Source organism: Dasypus novemcinctus, chromosome 24 (genome assembly GCF_030445035.2).
Source record: "Dasypus novemcinctus isolate mDasNov1 chromosome 24, mDasNov1.1.hap2, whole genome shotgun sequence".
NCBI lineage: Eukaryota > Metazoa > Chordata > Mammalia > Cingulata > Dasypodidae > Dasypus > Dasypus novemcinctus.
Window position 1 is genome coordinate 53,300,799 of NC_080696.1, and position 16,109 is coordinate 53,316,907.

The 16,109-nt window shown below is 47.7% G+C and overlaps 1 long non-coding RNA gene across 1 annotated transcript; it reads right to left on the bottom strand.

Moving 5' to 3' along the window:
• Positions 1 to 13,909: 13,909 nt before the first annotated feature.
• LOC131275853 (uncharacterized) lies at positions 13,910 to 15,603 on the bottom strand. The gene is made up of 2 exons (XR_009183324.1): positions 15,284 to 15,603; positions 13,910 to 14,557 (listed from the first exon to the last, which is right to left on the bottom strand). It is a non-coding gene; the product is annotated as an uncharacterized lncRNA (long non-coding RNA).
• Positions 15,604 to 16,109: the final 506 nt, after the last annotated feature.

Here is a 16,109-nt window from a genome sequence, read left to right on the forward strand (position 1 = left end):
GGCGGCCTGAGAAAGTCCTCAGACAAAAAGATGGATGGGCTGGGATCACATGACCATCCCTGGACCAATCACTGTGGCTAAGGAGGGGTGGCAGTGTGATTGGCCAGACCTGAGTCATGTGATCATCCCTAGAAAGGTGGGGAGCCTCAGTCTCTCCTTAACCATAGGGACTGAGGGTGAGAAATGGGGAAGATAGTCTCATCCCTTAGTTTGTGTTCCCCCAGTAGTAGCCCCTGAGATGAAGATTTGAGGGCGGCAGACTTGGCCCAGTGGTTAGGGCGTCCGTCTACCACATGGGAGGTCCGCGGTTCAAACCTCGGGCCTCCTTGACCCGTGTGCAGCTGGCCCATGTGCAGTGCTGATGCGCACAAGGAGTGCCCTGCCATATAGGGGTGTCCCCCACGCAGGGGAGCCCCACGCGCAAGGAGTGCGCCCCGTAAGGAGAGCCGCGCAGCGGGAAAGAAAGTGCAGCCTGACCAGGAATGGCGCTGCACACACAGAGAGCTGACACACAAGATGACACAACAAAAAGAAACACAGATTTCTGTGCCGCTGACAACTCCAGAAGTGGACAAAGAAGACGCAGCAAACAGACACACAGAACAGACAACCGGGGTGGGAGGGGGGAAGGGGAGAGAAATAAATAAATAAATCTTAAAAAAAAAAAAAGATTTGAGGTGTAAGTAGATTATTTGGGAGCTGATCCCAGGAAGCACTGGGAGGGAACTGAGGGACTTGAGACAGGGAAGGGAAGGCAACTTTACCAAGTACATCACTACTCGGGGCAACTGAAGCTCTTTGGGGAACTCTTCCTGAGCCAATGTAGAGCACATCCCTTAAAGCTGTCCCTCCGAGGGGGAGGGAGCTGAGGTATTTACCTTCCAAATCCAGTCAGTTGGTGCCTGGAGGCTTCTCTCAGGAATGTTAACTGCCCAGAGCTTCCAGTTTATGAAAGCAAAGTGGTCCTTGGTGGCCTGAGAAAGTCCTCAGACAAAAAGTTGTAGCTTGAGACAGTATGCACTGAGGAACACAGCCAGAGCACTCGTGGCATTGGCTACATTCCCCAAAGAAAAATCAGGGTGCTGTATCCAGAAGAAGGCATAGGTGGGAAAACCAAAAAAACAAACAAACAGATACCCATCTAAGAAGCTGACTGGTCAGCCCACCCAACCTCTGAGAGCATTTAACAAAGTAGTGACACAGCAGCACAGGCAGACGTGAGTTGGAATCTTGCTTGGCCATTTTTAGCTGTGTGGCTTTGGGCTAGTGCTTTCCGCTCTGTTTCCTCATCTGTAAAACGGGAATAACTCTCACCTGTCACGGGTGTTGTGAGGATTAAATGGACAAAAGGTATCAAGTACCCAGTACACAGCAGAAGGTCAATAGCTGATTATGGCACACACTGCTCGTTACAGCCTGTGGTGGTTTGATATAGCCATGAATTCCAAAAATAGATACTGGATTAGGATTGTAATCTGGCCTATTGTGGGGCATGATTGAGTTATGATTAGGGCTTTGATCAGGCCACGTCATTAGGGGGTTAAGTCCCCACCCCTTGGTGGGTGGGGATTCACAGATAAAAGGCATGGCAAAGGACAGAGTTGGAGCTTTTGATGCAAGGGTTTTTGATGTTGGAGTTTGATGCTGGAGCCCTGGGGAAAGAGACAGAGCCATTCACCTAATAGTCTATAGCTGACCTTGTGGAGAAAACAGAGGAGCTGAGCCCAGAGGAACCTAGAAAGTCTGAACCCTCACAGACATCAGCAGCCATCTTGCTCCAACACATGAAAATAGCCTTTGGTGAGGGAAGTAACTTATGCTTTATGGCCTGGTATCCGTAAGCTCCTACACCAAATAAATACCCTTTATAAAAACCAACCGTCAACCCCCACACCAGGGAGCCAAGAGTGCCTACAGCTGCAAGCAGGAGAATTGCATTCAACATCCATGTGGAATCTAAACCCCCTCTTGATGTAGAGGGCGACTGGACATAACCATCCCAGGTCCACAAGATGGAGGAATAGAGTATGGATTAGAGTGGACTTACTGGTGTTCTGCTGGGGAGATACTGTGATTAGTGAGGGAGGAAATTGTAGTAGTGATGTGGAGAGGGTGGTCACGGTGGCTGCTGATGGTCGCGAGAAGGAAGAAGAGATATGGTGTGGGGCATTTTCAGGATTTGGAATTGTCCTAGGTGGTGCTGCAGGGACGGATGCTGGATGTTGTGTATCCTCTCGTGGCCCACTGGCTGGACTGGGGGAGAGTGTGGACTACCATGTGGACCACTGTCCATGTGCTGCAGTGGTGCTTCAGAATGTATTTGCCAGGTGCAGTGGATGTGCCACAAGGATGGAAGAGGTTGTTGATGTGGGAGGGGTGGTGTGGGTGGGGTGGGGGGTATATGGGGACCTCAAGTTTTTGTTAAAATATGAGGTCTCCATATACCCCCATATACGGACGCCCTAACCACTGGGCCAAGTCCACTTCCCATGGCCCCACTTATCTTTATTCATTATTCCCCTAAAACTAGCATCCGGAACTCAACCATCTTTGACAGGTTCCAGTGCTGATGGCAGGAGTGGGGAGATTAGCAATCTAATTTATTATGATTTCAGAATTTTGAGGGAAGATTTTACTATCCATGATTTTTACGTTATGTACCATATTAAATAATTTATTGAGTAAGATACAGTCTTGGCTCCTGTATTAAAGAACCCCAAGTAACTATGGCTTAAATAAGACAGGTATTATTTCTCTCTTGCATAAGAGAGAGTTAAGGGAAGCAGATTTGGCTCAACTGATAGAGCATCCACCTACCACATGGGAGGTCCAAGGTTCAAACCCAGGGCCTCCTGACCCGTGTGATGAGCTGGCCCACGTGCAGTGCTGATGTGCGCAAGGAGGGCCGTGCCACACAGAGGTGTCCCCCGCGTAGGGGAGTCCCACGCCCAAGGAGTGTGCCCCATAAGAAGAGCTGCCCAGCGCGAAGAAAACGCAGCCTGCCCAGGAGTGGCGCCGCACACATGGAGAGCTGACGCAGCAAGATGACACAACAAAACGAGACACAGATTCCAGGTGCCACTGACAAGAATACAAGCAGACACAGAAGAACACGCAGCAAATGGACACAGAGAGCAGACAACTGGGGGCGGGGGGGGGGGGGGGGTGGAGGGAAGGGGAGAGAAATAAATAAAAAAATAAAAAAGAGAGAGTTAAGCAATCCACCATGTCAGAGACCCAAGACTCCTTCCACCTAGTTGTTCTACTATCTTTAACATGAGGCTTCCATCTTTGGATTCAAGATAGCTACTCCCGCCATTATATGCACATTCCTGGCCCACAGGAAGGTGCAGTGAAGGGCATCCCCTGATACTTTAAGGAAATGGCATGGACTCTGTGCTCATCACTTTTGTTCACATCCCTTTGGCCAGGATATAGTCAGATGGCCATACTTACCTGCAAGGGGTGCTGGGAAATGTGGTTGTTGGCTGTCCAGCTAAATTTCAGGGATTCTGTTATTAGCAGAAGGGGAAGAGGAAGGGTCAAATGTCTTCTCCTGGAAAAACTTTGTTTTTATATTCCAGAAGAAAGGCCTCCCAATGGACTTCAGCTTCCATCTCATTGACCTGAGCTGTGTCCCATGGCCTCCACCGGCTGGAAGGAGGCTAAGAAGGTCAAGTATTTAGCTTTCTGGCCTCTCTTGTAGAGCAAGGCAAGGGGAAAAGGGATTGGGAACAGGTGTTTTTATTAGCGTGGCCGTCCTTCCTGATCTGCCTGGGATGAGGGGGCTCTGGGAACACAGGGCTTTCAGTGCTAAAACCAGCAATGTCCTAGGCACCCTGGGATGGGTTGGTCATCCTGATTTTGAGCCAACCTTCAGGAGCTCCTCCCAACCCCATGCTGACTTCATCACCTAACTCCAGTTCGAGAAGTGTCTCCTCTGTATTGCCACCTCCTCCTAACAACCTTTTTTTCCCCTTCATTACTTCGTTAGCCAGACCAACCTGCCTATGTCTGTGTATATGTCATCATCGTTGGAACTTCTTGGTCCTCAGCTTTGCTTTGACACCTGGGAACTCCAGTGGCGTCAGCTCCCAGAACCCCGCCCCCCCCTTCCTGCCATCTTGTTTGCTGACGGTCTCAGTCCCTCGGAATCCAGGGCTTGCCGTCGGAAGTGAAGGGTCAGAGGAGAGAAGGCACTTGCCAGTCTCAGAAGCAAGACTCAAGACTTGAACTCCCAGGCCTGGTCTCTTCACTCTGTTCCCCTCGAAATCCTTGGTTGGACATTTCTCCAGAGCTGCCACTTTGGTCAGCAGAGGACATGGTAAATGATGGGGCCTCCAGCAACTACCACGAAATACCTCTTGTTCTCAAACGATCTCAGGGGGTTCTGGACCTTTCAAATAGAATTCTTGTTTTGCCACGCCCTCGTCCCCCAAACCTATTCTCTCCCCATCGTCTGAAAGCTCCCAGTAATGGCTGGGAGTGGGTTTTAGACCCCAATGAAAACAACATCCTTTAATGCACACCGGGGTTTCTCATCCTTGGCATTATGGACATTTGGGGCTGGATAAGTCATTGTTGTGGGGGACTGTCCCGTGCCCTGTGTTTAACAGCATCCCTGCCCTTTGCCCACTAGATGCCAGTTCTCTATCCCCCCTCCAGCTGTGACAATCAAAAATGTCTCCAGACATTGCCAAATGCCCCCGAGGGTCAAATTGTCCCTGGTTGAGAGCCACTGATACAGACAGTAGACAGTTGCTTAACTTTATGTGAATGTAGCACAAATATCTTTAAAGGAAGTAGCCACTTTCATGGCAGTTTACTTGCAGTTAAAATCTCTACCTCATTCCACATATGCAGCTTGGGGCGAAGGCCCTGGCAAGCCCCTCTGGCCACCTGGCTTCCCCAAAGGATCACACTGGGTGAAGAGATTCTGGTGCAGCGCTGGGGGGATAGTGGTCATAGCTGCCTCCAGCCAACACACACTTTTCTTCTGACTCTCAAAACAACTGGGATGAAATTCTGGCACCAGCAACACTCTCCCTGCCCCTCACCCCGCCATGCAGAACAATGGGCTCTCTCTGGCTCTCCAGCCTTCTCCACTCTTGGCACTTACCTCTGTTTTCCTGGACTGGGAAAGGCCTTTATATTTGGGGCAACTTTGTTTGTGCTAAGTCAATAGAAAGTGCTCCTCGGCCTCTAGCCTCCTTGGAGCCCATGGCACATTTTACCCAGTTTCTCAACTTTGGCTCTGTTTGGCATTTGGGAGCGGATAGTTACTTGTTGTGGGCATAGGATTTTTAAGAGCAGCCCTGTTGTCTACCTACTCACTGGAGGCCAGTAGCACTGTCCCCCAAGTTGCGACAATCAAATTACCTTCCTATGTTGCCCAATGTCACCTGGTGGGGGGGCCAGGAATCACACCAGTTGGAAGCCAATGTTAACCTTTGCTACAACCACTGAGATTAGGAATGTATTATCACTGAAATGAGGAAACTGGGGCTTAGGATGACCCGCCCAGGAGGTTAAAGAGGCAAAGTCAGGATTCGAATTTATCTTCTGAACTGTGATTCCCAAATTCACCAGCTGATAAGAATCAACTGGGATCCTTGTTCATAGATGCCGGGCCCCACCCCAGACCCAGTGTATCAGAAACCTCAGGAAAGGAGCCAGGGCTTCTGCATTTCCTATAAACTGCCTTTCCAGATAAACAGTTATTCTCAGTATTTTACAGCCAACGTTTATCTTGCTTATCAGACAAAATCTGATTTTAATGTAATAATTGATACACTTTCCAAGTGGGATTAGCTGTCTAACAGAGTTAATTGTCATCGAGTGCCTATGAAAGGGCACTCAAAATGAGAATTAAACTATGTTTGTCAAAGAAATGGCACTCTAACTCCTGCTATCTGTTGGACTTTTTAGATGGTATTTCTAAGCCTCACAATCAAACATTGGAAAGTAAAACCATCCCCATTTTAGAGAAGAAACTGAGGCACAGAGAGAGGAAGTGATGCACCCAAAGCCACACAGATAGTAGGAAGAATGTCATCCCATGTAAAATCTCCCACTAACAAGAGAAGTGGAGTTATCGTGAGTCACCTAGGCTAAATGAGATTTACATGCGAGTCTCTGCACACACATGCACACATATACACACGTGGGCACACAGGCCTTCAGGCTCGGGAGGGACCTGGTGGTATCCGAGACCCATGGCCACCCAATATTCCCCAAATTGGGGTCCTGTTAGCAAGAAAGAAGATGCAGGGTGGTTATTGGACAGGCAATTGCCAGTGTCTGTCACAAACCTCACCCCGTTTCATAGATGGGAAAACTGAGGCCTACATGGGGAAGGGCCTGCCCAAGGCCCCACAGCAAGTTCATTGGCAGAACCAGACCTTGAACTCAGTCTCTGGGCCAGCAGCCTCTTCAGGCTGCTTGCTACTACTGGGGACTAAGATTGTGCGGGGGAAGCGGATTTGGCCCAACAGATAGGGCGTCCGTCTACCACATGGAGGTCCAAGTTTCAAACCCGGGGCCTCCTTGACCCATGTGATGAGCTGGCCCATGCGCAGTGCTGATACGCGCAAGGAGTGCCCTGCCACACAGGGGTGTCTCCGGCGTAGGGGAGCCCCACGCGCAAGGAGTGCGCCCCATGAGGAGAGCCACCCAGCGCGAAAGAAAGTTCAGCCTGCCCAGGAATGGCGCCGCACACACGAAGAGCTGACACAACAAGATGATGCAACAAAAACAAGACACAGATTCCGGGTGCTGCTGACAAGGATCCAAGTGGACACAGAAGAACACACAGAGAATAACTGGGGGGTGGGGAAGGGAAGAGAAATAAACAAACAAACAAACAAAAAAGAGTGTGCTGGAAGCTGTTTCCCAGGGAACAGCACCCAGCTGCTGGCCACACAGGAGCCCCCCCATCCCCTGCCAGGTCACCCCCATGGGTTCTACCCAGATCCCACCTGTTTGAGTAACAGGAGGTGACTCATCCACACAGAACCCTATGAATTATTCTCTGAGGCTCCAGGGGATAAGGGTTCCCAGATAAGGGCCCCTCCCAGAAAGAAATTAAACCTTGGCCCAAGGCCCAGACTTCCAGGGAAACCAGCTGACCCACTCAGGGGGGTCACCTTGAGCCAAGGTCTTTCTGGACAGAACTGTTTCATTGTTCAATCATTCACTCATCTACTACAATAGGTGTACCATTTATTCATTCCTTCAACAAATATTTATCAGGAGCGGCAAGATAACTCACTTTTAACTATATAATTTTGAATTATGGCATTTGTTATTACAATGAACACTGCATGTGCTGATTTGTTTGTTTTGTTAAGCTGTGTTCGTAATTCTTTTTTTTTTTTTTTTAGGAGGTACAGGGAATTGAACCCAGGACCTCATACATGGGAAACAGGCACTCAACCACTTGAACTACCTAAGCTCCCTGTAATTCTTTTTATCATTCTTCTGAGATGGTTCCCTCATCTGTCTGCTAATTGTCTGCTCATTGTCTCTGCTTGTTGTGTCCACTTGTTGACCGCTCGTCTTCTTTAGGAGGCACCAGGAACCAAACCTGAAAACTTCCATGTGGGAGGTAGGTGCCCAACTGCTTGAGCCACATCCACTCCCTGCTCATTATGTATGCTCGTTGTGTCTGCTCGTTGTGTTACCTCATTGCATCAGCTCATTGTGTCTGCTTGTCTTCTTTAGGAGGCACTGGAAACTGAACCCAGGACGTACCCATGTGGGAAGCAGGCATTCAACTGCTTGAGCCACATCCACTCCCCTGTAGTTCATTTTAAATAACCTGTTATTGCCATGCCTGCCCGGTGCACCAGCTCGCTGTGTTCATTAGGAGGCACTCGGAACCGAACCAGGGACCTTCCCCCTGTGGTAGGTGGGAGCTCAATCACTTGAGTGACATCTGCTTCCTGTTCCTTTATTCTTATAACTGACAAACCCAATGCAAAAGGAGATTCTCTTTCCAATGATTCCAACAAAAGCCCCAGGAATGAATCTCACTGGACTGCCTGACATCACAGGGACCAATCACTGTGACCAGAAGGATGGGTTATTCTCATGGGCCAGGTTCACCAGTGGAGCCCAGGATCCATACCTATACTTCATGGAGAAGAGCTGGGGAGGGGAGTTCCCCAAAGGAAAATGGAGCTGCTGTTTCCTGAACCAGTAGAAATAATTGTCACACAGGCAAGACAAAAGGTCCCTGTAGCAGTTTGATATAGTTATGAATTCCAAAAATAGATATTGAATTATGTTTGTAATCCAGTCTGTACCTGGGCTTGACTAAGTTATGATTAGGGCTTTGATTGGGCCATGTCATTAGGGCATTGAGTCCTTAGTGGGTGGGGACGCACAGATAAAAGGCATGGCAAAGGACAGATTTGAGGGGTTTTGATGTTGGAGTTTTGATGTTGGAGTTTGATGTTGAAGCCTTAAGCTGGAGCCCCAGGAAGTAAGCTCACAGAGGAAAGAGAAGCAAGCCCCAGAAAGAGAGGAACGCTGAGTCCAGGAAGAAGCAAGCCCTGGGGAGAGAGGAACCCTGAACCCAGAGAGAGGCAAGACCCTGGAAGGGAGGAACCCAGGAAGCCTGAATCCTGGCAGATGTCAGCAGACATCTTGCTCCATGAAAATAGACTTTGGTGAGGGCAGTAACTTATGCTTATGGCCTGGTATCTGTAAGCTCCTACTCCAAATATATACCCTTTATGAAAACCAACCAATTTCTGGTATTTTGCATCCGCACCCCTTTGGCTGGCTAATATAGTCCTCAATACAGAAAACCTCCTGGAAATGTTGACTTCTAAGCTGAAAACTCAAAGGCAAACTGGATTTTTTCCAGCTGACAGGGAGGAAAGGACCAGAAAGGGTGCCCCGGCCAGAGGGAGCAGCATGTACAAAGGTTGGGAGGGCATGAATTGTTCCAGAAAACACACGCAAGTGATTTAGTCTGACGTACAGGTACTGTAGGGGCAGGGAGAGGAAGCCATGAGGTCAGAGAGGAAGACAGGAAAAAGACTTTAGGGAATTGCGATTTTCTCCAGCGTCCTTCTACTTCTCCTCCCTCTTTTCCCCCTGCCCACTCCAGGTACCATGACTCAGTCATGAGGTTTTTCACACTCTCTTGCATCAAGCTCGGCATAGTTTTTATATCTTAGTGAATGTGTCATTCATCAGCAGATTATGTCATGTCACTCAACCATGCTGTGGGTTTCCGAATGTCAGCTGATCCTCATAGATCCGACCACAGATCTCCCAGAATTTCTAAAGGGGAAGGAAACCTAACTTGAAAACCAAGGGAGCATGAATAAATAGCATACTGCTGAGTGCATAGCACAGAGATGGTCAGGCAAGTTTTATTCAATTGGAAAGAGGGAACCTACATTTTAACTAGGTCTGTAGCCCCGTATTGAGTGGGTCCTGTCTTCTAGCAGCTGAATCTGATTTCATCACCAGAAGAACCCTGCGAGGTAAATGCTTTTACTATTCCCATCTCTCAGATGAGAACTGAAGTCCAGAGCCTAAGTGATTTACCCCAAATCTCACATACACAATCCTTTTTTTTTTTTTCCAGGAGGTACCGGGGATTGATCCCAGGACCTTGTACTTGAGCTACATCTGCTCCCCCATGATCCCTTTTTAATCCTCCCAATAGCAATGCAGTCCCATTTCAGATATGGGAAACTGAGGCCCAGAGAGTTGAAGCAACATGCTAAAATCACACAGCAAAAGAAGGGAGTGTCCGGAGGTTAGGGGGTCAAGGAAGTGAGGAAAAAGTGCTAAATGGGCACAGGATTGGATTCTGGTGTAATGGGAATGTTTTGAAATTAGAAAGAGGTGGTATCACGCTGTACATAAGACAACGTGAATGTACTAAATGCCACTGGACTGTTCACTTTAAAATGATTAGTTTGATGTTATATGAATTTCACCTCAACCAATTTTTTAAAAGGTTAAAAAAAAAAAAAGCAGTGGCTCACACATTGCTGGTGGAACGTAAATGATGCAGCCTCTGTAGAAAACAGGCTGGCAGTTCCCTAAAAGGTTAAACCTAGAGTTGTTCTCTGATCCAGCAGCTCTGTTCCCAGGTATACACCCCAGAGAATGGAAAACATATGTCCACACAAAAATTTGTACAGGAGTGTTGGTAGCATTCTTCATAATAACCCCAAAGTGGAAACAACCCTGACGTCCAGTAACTGATGAATGGATAAATGAAGTATGAGTATTTATACAGTGGAATATTATTCAATAAAAAAGGGAAATGAAGTATTGATATATGCTACATTTATATGGCATATCTAGACCTCACAAATATATACAGAAAGAAACTGTTGCCTAAGGCTAGGGGTTGTGGGGGTTGGTGGTAGCCAAATTATACAAGGTTTCTTTTTGGGATGATGAAAATGTTCTAAGATTGATTGTGGAACTGGTTGCACAACCCTGTGAACATGCTAAAAGCAATTGAACTGTACACTTTAAATGAGCAAATTTTATGGTATGTGAATTAAATGTCAATAAAGCTATTGGCGGTGGACTTGGCCCAGTGGTTAGGGCGTCCGCCTACCACATGGGAGGTCCTCGGTTCAAACCCCGGGCCTCCTTGACCCGTGTGGAACTGGCCCATGTGCAGTGCTGATGCGCACAAGGAGTGCCCTGCCAAGCAGGGGTGTCCCCCGCGTAGGGGAGCCCCACGCGCAAGGAGTGCGCCCGCCCCATAAGGAGAGCTGCCCAGCGCGAAAGAAAGTGCAGCCTGCCCAGGAATGGCGCCGCACACACGGAGAGCTGACACAGCAAGATGATGCAACGAAAAGAAACACAGATTCCCGTGCTGCTGACAACAACAGAAGCGGACAAAGAAGATGCAGCAAATAGACACAGAGAACAGACAACCGGGGTGGGGGGGTAGGAAGGGGAGAGAAATAAATAAATAAATAAATCTTAAAAAAAAAATAAAGCTATTAACAAAAAAAGTAAAAAATAAATCAATAAATAAGCAAGGGGTTAGGCTGTGACCATGGCCTGAGCCATGTCCAGTCTTTGAACATCTATTACTGCTAGTGCGCAACCAGTTTGAGCCATAAAAAGGGGGCAAAAAGGCAGAATATAAAAACTCATATAGGCAAGCAGATTTAGCTCAACTGACAGAGTGTCCACCTACCACATGGGAGGTCCGAAGTTCAAACCCAGGACCTCCTGAACCGTGTGGAGAACTGGCCCACGTGCAGTGCTGATGCAAGCAAGGAGTGTCATGCCACGAAGGGGTGTTCCCAATGTAGGAGAGCCCCACGCTCAAGGAGTGTGACCCATAAGGAGAGCTGCCCTGCATGAAAAAGTATGGCCTTCCCAGGAGTGGCGCCGCACACAAGAAGAGCTGACGCAGCAAGATGATGCAACAAAAAGAGACACAGATTCCCAGTGCTGCTGACAAGAATACAAGCAGACACAGAAGAACATACAGTGAATGGACACAGACAGCAGACAATGGGGGGAAGGAGAGGAAGAAATAAATAAAAAATAAATCTATAAAAAAAACCAACTCATATAATTGAAAAGTCCAGGGGCATTTCAGACATGGCTGGATTCAGGAGTTCAAGCAATATCAATAGGATCCCAAAGACAGCCAAAGTAGATACAACCCCAGGGACTGGTGCTCCTGAGGGCTACAGAGACACACAGGTTCTACGGTTAGGGCAGATGGCTCTGGAGTTCAGTGCATTGTTAGTGGGCCCTACTTTGGAATTTGTGTTCCTGAGTGTGATGGAGTTGAACTCAGATGTGACCTTTCTACACATGCCTCTTCTGTCACTTTTACTGAACCTGTGGTTGGTGCTGGGATTAGTATATTTTCAGGAGACTTGAATCTCTGGACTGGCCATGTGCCAGGTGGACCCTGAGCCTCTGCAGAGTTGCAGCTCTTACCCTCCGGTTCATTGGACTTACCCAGGTCAGCTAACAGGGAGGAGAGGATGGTCAACCACCATGCCAGTGACCTGAGATTGCCTACAATTGCAAGCAGGAGAATCACGTCCATCAACCATGTGGGATCTAAGCCCCTCTCTATTTAGAGGTGGAGTGGACATCACCATCCTAGGGTCCACAGGATGGAGGAATAAAATATGGATTGGAGTGGACTTACCGGTATTTTACTATAGAACTATTGTGACTATCAATGGAAGAAATTGTTACATAGATGTGGAGAAAGTGGCCACAGTAGTTGCTGAGGGCAGGGAGAGGGAAGAAGAGATGTGATGTGGGGGCACTTTTGGGACTTGGAGTTGTCCTAAATGATATGGCAGGGACAGATGCTGGACATTGTATATCCTGCCATAACCCATTGAATGTACTGAGGAAAAGTGTAAACTACAATGTAAACTATAATCCACGCAGAGCAGCAGTGCTCCAAAATGTATTCACCAAATGTAAGCAATGTGCCACAATGATGAAAGAGGTTGTTGATGTGGGAGGAGTGGGGTGGGGTGTGGGGTATATGGAAACCTCTTATATTTTTTAATGTAACATTTTTTTTTGTGATCTATGTATCTTTTTTTTTAAAAGGCAATTAAATTAAAAATTTAAAAAAAAATCAATAGGACTTTGTCTCGTTCCATCACTCAGCTCAGATTTTCCTGTTGCCTTCCTTCTCTGGAACTTGACACTTAAAGATTGAGGACCCTTCCCCTGAGCTCCCTTCAGACAATTTGCCAGAGATGCTAACATAGAAAAGCTTCCCGATTGTACCCACTGCCCTCCTCCTTACCCCAGAACACTCTAGAACTCCCAACACCTCTCAGCACTCGAAAATCTGTCTGGAAGCCCAATAAAGATTCTCAATAAATATTTGTTGATTGTCTGAATAAATAACTACACCCCGGGTTAATCTTCAAAATAGACAACCCACACCCACACAAAGAGGCCAGTGCATTTTTTTTTTTTTTTTTCTTTAAGCAATGGAAGAGGGTTAAGTCTCCTTAAAGGTAGAGATCCTGTCCAAGAGTGTTGAGGCCTCTGACATGAGACTGGCCTGGGCTAATTTCCTGGGCTCTGCCTCGGGAAAATTGCCTCGGTTTCCTCTTCTGTGCAATGGGCAGAGTTGAGAGGAATAAATGAGAATCATTTCAAGCATGTTAAGTGGATTAGCATAGTCCTAGACTATTGAATCTAATGAATGAACTTTTATTTTCCATTTTTCCTTATTTATTTGACCAGATCATACTTTTGAAAAGCTCAAAAGGGTGAAAAGTGAGTCTCTCTCCTTCCCTTTTCCTCTAGCTGCCCAGTTCTCCTCTCCAGAGATAATCACCATTACAGGTTTCCAAAGAATTTCAAACATATAGAAAAGTTACAAGAATAAACCAGAGAATTCCATTATACCCTTTACCCAGATTCGCAAATTTTCAATATTTTGCCATTTGGTTAATTATCATCTCTCTTCATGTGAATATATGTAATATTATTAATTTTCATTTTCTGAAACATTTGAGAATAGGTTACACACATCACACCACCTTCCCCCTAAAATATCCTAAGCAATAGGATATTATCCTAAGGGATTTTATTTTATGTAACCATAGCACTGCTACCAAATTCGAGAAATTTACCTTGGTGAAATTCTTTGGTCTACCATCTGTGTACTAATTTCATCGATTGTTGCAGTAATGACCTTGAAAGTGTGTTTTCCCTCCAGACCAAGATCATGTCTTAGTGGTTACATCTCTTCAGTTTTCTTTAGCCTGAAATGATTCCTCAGCTTTTCTTTGTCTTTTGTAACCCTGACATTTTTGAAGAAGCCAGGTCAGTTATGTCATAGAAGGGTCCGCATTTAGAGCTCGTCTGTTTAACATGGCTGCGTGCCATACCAAATTACCCCGACACTTAGTGGCTTAGAACAGTCATCATTTATTATCGCTAGCATTTCTCTAGGTCAGGAATTCAGGCAGGGCATACTTCTGCTCTAAGCTTTCTGGGGCCTCAGCTGGAAAACTCGAAGGCAGGGGCTGAAGTGGCCTGGAAGCTCCTTCCCTCGCACGGTTGCTAGTTGCTGGCTGCGGCTTAGGTGGGACTGTTGGTCAGAAGCCCCCACCCTGGGCCCTGGGCTTCCTTACAGTGTGGTGGTTGGCATGGAAGGACAAGTGAGGGACAGCAGGCAGGCACCATCTTGCCAGGTGTGGCCTAGCCTTGGAAGTCGTGCGGTGGTCACCGCATTCTATTAGTTGAGGAAGTTACCAAGCGCTTGCTGGGCTCAGGGAAAGGGAACGCAGACCCTGCCTCTCAGTGGAGGCGCGGCCACATCACACTGTAAGGAGAGCACTCGGAATGCGATGCACATCCATGTGGCCATCTTTGGAAGACACAATCTGCCACGGTTTAATTCAGGTTTGGCATCCCTGGCTGGATACCCCTCATGCTCTGCTGTGTCCTCAGCTTATCATGTTTGGAGCCCCTCGAGGGCCACCTGCCCCTCACTGGCGCTGCTGCTGTTCACCAGCTGGTGAAGGTGTCGTTCTCCCTGAAGGCGATAAGCAACCTGTAGGGGGACAGGTGACAGACATTTAAATATTTTAGCGCTCATCTAATTTCCCTACTTCGATTTAGCTGCCATTGGTGATTTTTTTGCCCGAACCAATCAACACTATGATGGTTGTCAAATATTATATATGCGTATATTCACATAAATATACACTTTTCTGTGCTTGAGGTTTTTGTTGTTGTTGTTTGCTGCATTTTGTTTCACTTAACAGTTTATCTCGGAGGTCATCCACATTGGTACAATCTTTTTCGTGTTTAATGATGCTGCTCCTTCTCTGGCTCCTTCGCTGGTTTCCCCTCAGCTCTCTGACCTCAGAACACAGAAGCATCCATGGCTCAGGCCTTAGCCATCTTCTCTAATCTAATTTCTTGGCGTGAAATACCACCTATGCACTGATGCCCCCCCAAGCATGCTTCAGCCCAGACCTCTCTCTCCACCCGCCTCCTCCACGTCGCCAGTGATGCATCCAACAGGCATCTCAACGTGAATGTGCCCTAAATCCAATCCTGCCTTTCTCCCCCACCCTACCTGCCCCACATTAGTCTTTCCCATCTCAGTTAAACCCCACCTTTCTTGTTTCTCAGGTCAAAAACCTGGGAGTCATTCTAGACTCCACCCTGTTTTCACTCCCACATAAAATCCACCAGCAAACCCTTTGGGCATCAACTTTGAAATACATCCAGAATCACCCGCTTCTTCACAGATACCTCCTGGTCCACGCACTTTTATCTGTCACCTGGGCCATTGCAGCGGCCTCCTCTCTGGTCTCCTTATTTCCATCTTTGTCCTTTTGCCTTAAGGAATTAATTCTCGAAATAGCAGCCAGAGGAAAACGGACTTGGCCCAGTGGTTAGGGCGTCCGTCTACCACATGGGAGGTCCGCAGTTCAAACCCCGGGCCTCCTTGACCCGTGTGCAGCTGGCCATGCGCAGTGCTGATGCGCGCAAGGAGTGCCCTGCCACGCAGGGGTGTCCCCCGCGTGGGGGAGCCCCACGCGCAAGGAGTGCGCCCGTGAGGAAAGCCGCCCAGCGTGAAAAGAAAGAGCAGCCTGCCCAGGAATGGCGCCGCCCACACTTCCCGTGCTGCTGACGACTACAGAAGCGGACAAAGAAACAAGACGCAGCAAATAGACACCAAGAACAGACAACCGGGGGGGGGGGGGGGGGGGGATTAAATAAATAAATAAATCTTTAAAAAAAAAAAAGAAATAGCAGCCAGAGTTAAGATAAAATCGGATCATGTCTCTGCTCTCCTGAAAACTCTAATGGCTTCCATCTCCCTAGGAGTAAAAGCCAAAATCCTCACCTTGGCCCATGAGGTCCTGTGTGATCTGGCTCCTTGTAACTCCTCTGACCTCAGCTTCCCACTCTCTCCCTCACCCACTTGGCTTCAGTTGTGTCAGCCGCTTTGCTATTCTTAGAACATGGCAGGCACTCTTCTGCCTCAGGACCTTTGCACTGACCATCCCCTCTAGCCAGAATGCTCTTCCACCACATACTAGAATGGCCCCCTCCCTTATCTTTGCTTGAATGTTACCTTCTCAGTGGGG